We start from the raw sequence: 4,157 nt of genomic DNA, 5'->3' as shown, positions 1-4,157 counted from the left end.
AAATGAATGAAATAAAGGTCCATCAACATCTAAAAAAAAAAAATTAAAAAAGAGACACATTCCTTTCCCTGAAAGAAACCCATGGGGAGATGGAACTGGGTCCTTGCTATGATTGGGATATGTTTTGAGTGTGTCCCCCAAAGGTTCATGCATTGGAAACTTGGTCCTCAGTGTGGTGATATATAGGGTGGGACATTTAAGAGGTGAGGGCCTAGAGGAAAGTCATTAAACCATTGGGGGCATTGCCTTCAGAAGGAATTAAAGTAGTTTTCATGGGACCCTGCTTAGTTTTCAAGAGAAGGTTGTTATAAAAGGGCAAGACTTAGCCTCTCTCTAGCCTTTATGTCTTCCTGTTTACCTATTGCATGACCCCCTCTTACATGCTCCTGCCATAATGCCATCTACCATGTGACACAGCCAAGGGACACTCACTAGAGCCAACAGATGTTGGAATCAGGACCTTTAAATTTCCAAAATAGTCAGTTAAATACCTCTTTTCTTTATATATTACCCAGCTTCAGGTATTTTGTTATATCAACAAAAAACTGACCAATACAGTTCTGAAGAGGAACAGGTTTAGATCATCTGCTTCATGGAGAAATTAATGAATTGACAAAGAGTCAATTAATGATAACATGGTAAATACAGTAATATCATACTTTTGATTGCTAAAATTTTTTAGTAGCACTCTTGCTTTAAAATGTTTCTATAAAATCAAGAATTCAGCATTATTATCTAATAGTTTATCTAATAATTTAAGCTTTCCTTGTAGTTTTGATGGTCCTAAACCTTGTCCCTAGGTTATGAGTTAGCTTTAGTAGAGGTTCAAATCACGCTCTGATTTCTGAAGCTAGAAAATCTTACCTTTTGCATCTTTGGCTGAAGTTGGGAAAATATTTGTTTTAAAGTGTAAACCTGATCATTTCCCCTGAGGAGCAAAGACTCTTGGGATTTGATTATTTTATCATTCTAACCGTTGTTTTCTTGGAACAGGTTTCAACAGTGAATTTAGTTAATTCTGAGGAAAAAGCTCAAGTTACATAAGTAAAAAGCAAATCCATCACCCCATTGCTTAACTCTTTGCCAAAACATAGTGAATGTCCCTGTCAAAGTCAAAAGTGGTCCCTTCATCACATTTCTCCCATCCAATCACCCATACCACTAAGAAATGTTTCCTTATTCTTCAAAGCATGTACATGTGATGAAAATGTTTCCTAGAGAATTCCTAACATGTGTTGTGAGAGCATGCATTCCTATCCAAACACATAACTAATCTTTGCAACATACTCCTACCAATATCAGCTTTCTCTTGACTTGTGACCCTTCCTTATTCACACCAATGTCACTTCTGTTCCCATCCAAAGCAGATAACTCGCTCTAAGTTGATCTCATAGTTATTTCTGGACTCTTCCCATTAATCTCAGGAGTCTCCATCTAACCTCTCTAATGCTTCTCACACACACAATGCTCTGAGCCTCAGTTTCCCTATCTATAAAGGCAGAGGAAGGGAACACACTCCAAGATCTCTGTGAGCTGTCATCCTATAGTTCCTTGGTTTCTAAACTAATTAGGTGAATAGGTCAACCACATCCATTCCTTGTCCAGTATCCTATGTCAATGTTCTGTAGATAGCCTAGCATAACATCTCCTCAACTGAGGTTCTAAAGTCTAGAGCCTGTGGAAGAAGTTCAGCTTATTATAATGAATTGTTTAATTTTGTTTTTGTTTAAGTAGTTGAATTACTACCTTATGTTTGCCCTGTGGAGTCTACCTACATCTATGACTATCGTCCTCAAGAGTTTAGTTATGACCCAGAATATGAGTAGACCTTTATTATCATGGTGTAGTGGGAATTGTTTAAGATTTATTTTTAGACCAGGCTCTTATCTAAGCCTCCTGAGTCCTCCTGACTACACCTGGGACCATCTATGGGCACCATCATTACTGTGGTTTAAATGCATCCCATACTGGCTCTCTTTATAGCACAGCTCCTCATGTGATTGAATAGCTTCATGAGTAGTTTTTCTTGTGTGTGTCTCACTCCATTTAGAATGCTGTCTCAAGGTCCAATTATTTCATATGTTGAATTAGGTCCAGTAAGGACACTAAAATCCATGCTAGGTAGTTTCACTGAAGAAATTTGATATGGGGAAATAATTAGGTACAAAAGTATTGGAAGAGCTCCAAGTAAGTGCTAGTGAGGCTACTCAGAAAATAACAACTACAAGAAACTACTTCCAAGCTATTTCCAAGTGGTGAATGTCCATAATCCCAGCCAATTGGGAAGTGAGGCAGAAGGCCTCAGTTCAAGGCCATCCTGGGCAATTTAGTTGAACACTGTGTCAAAATAAAAAAAATCAAAAGGACCAGGGATGTAGTTCAGTAACTGAGTGCTTGCCTATCATGTGTATGCAAGGTCCTGGGTTCATTCCCCGGTACAATAAATAAATAAGAAGTTACTGCCATCCATGGAGTCTGAGGGGTAGGGAAGAGATGATGTTATTAGCATTGGGACCAGGGCTGTGTGGTGGAAGCTAGAAAAGGAGAAAGAGGCAAGTAAGGGGGTTCCTGGTGGGAACTCGCGCACAAAGGGTAGGACTTCCAGGCAGGAGGTAGACCCTCAGCCTTGGCATGACTTGCTCCCAAAGCGGAAGGGAAAGAAGTACCCCCAGTTTCTCCCCTTCCCAAACTCCTATCTCCTGCCAGGAGTTCCCACTGTCTGCATCTAATCGGTAGGTAATGTAGGCAACCGGCAAGAGAAAGAGAGTCTGGGAAATGCAGTCTCCCAAACTTTGAAAGCAGGAAAAGGGCAGAGAATGGATTTAACAGTAAAAGGGGCAAGAAAACAGGCAAATAATCTGTAGAAGTACAGGAAAAGGGAACACAAATAACTAATAAACACAGGAAAATTGTTCAAACAGGGAAATACAATTTCAATCAGGACAATACAATTTAAATCACAGATTTTTTTTTTTTTGTACCAGGGATTGAACCCAGGGGTGCTTAACCACTGAGCCACATTCCCCAGACATTTTTATTTTTTTATTTTGAAACAGGGTCTTGCTAAGTTGCTGAGTCTAGCTTTGAATAGGAAATCCTCCTGCCTCAGCCTCCTAAGTGACTGAGATTATGGGTGTGCACCACCGTTTCCAGCTAAACCAGAGAAAATTTTAAATGCCACATGTTGATGAAGATGGTTAGCAGTGAGAATACTTGTGCTTACAAATATATTGGAAAATACATTTGTGTTGTCTTATAATGCTGATGCTGAACATACCCTGGACTCCAGGAATTCTATTTCTAGAAACATACGCTTAGGAAACTGTAACAGTGTGTACCAGGAGACAGCTACAAAAATGTTCACAGAAGTATTATTAAAGACAGCAAACTACTCAAATGAAAACTACCCAGCTGGAAACTACTTGAATGTCCACCAACAGGAGAATGGATAACCATGTGTTTTATTCACATAATGGAATGCTACATAAAAGAAACAAACTATAGTTACACACAGCAACAAAGATGAATGTCACAGGCATAATTTTGGGCAAAAAAAAACCCAGACAAATGACACAAAAAAACTTAAAGAGGATTCCATTTACATAAATTTTAGATATGAAAAATTGTAGACACTGTTTAAGGAATGAATCATATGGGGGAAAGTATAAATAAAGTGATAATAGGCTGGGGGGGGAAGTTTAATGGTAGAGCATATGCTCAGCATGCATGAAGCCCTGGTTTCAAACACCAGCAACAAGGGAGAAAAAAAAGGAATGATAAATAATTCAGAGAAATGGTTACCTCTGTGTGGAAATACAGTGGAAATGATCAGGAAGGGGCTTACAGCATAGCTACTCATTTTTTGGGTATGATATATTTTATAATTAAAAGAATGACTATAGAGACCCTAAAAGTTCATTTCCCTTCCTCCCTAGTTGTCTCTGGGAATAAAATATTACTGCCACTCACACACTCATGAAAATTCTCTAGTGAAATTTCCATCAAGGTATTTTCACATATGACTATTAACTTGGTTGAGTTATTGGTCCTCTCTGTGCTGTCTTAGTTTTCACATCTATAAAATGAGGATAATAGTAGTACCTACTTCACAGGATGATTGCCAAACAAGAGAGTACATGAGAAATGCTCAGCACAAT

The sequence above is a fragment of the Sciurus vulgaris genome (assembly GCF_902686455.1).
Source record: "Sciurus vulgaris genome assembly, chromosome: 3".
Lineage (NCBI taxonomy): Eukaryota > Metazoa > Chordata > Mammalia > Rodentia > Sciuridae > Sciurus > Sciurus vulgaris.
The sequence above is the reverse complement of the archived record's forward strand: the minus strand, read 5'-3'. Positions refer to the sequence as shown.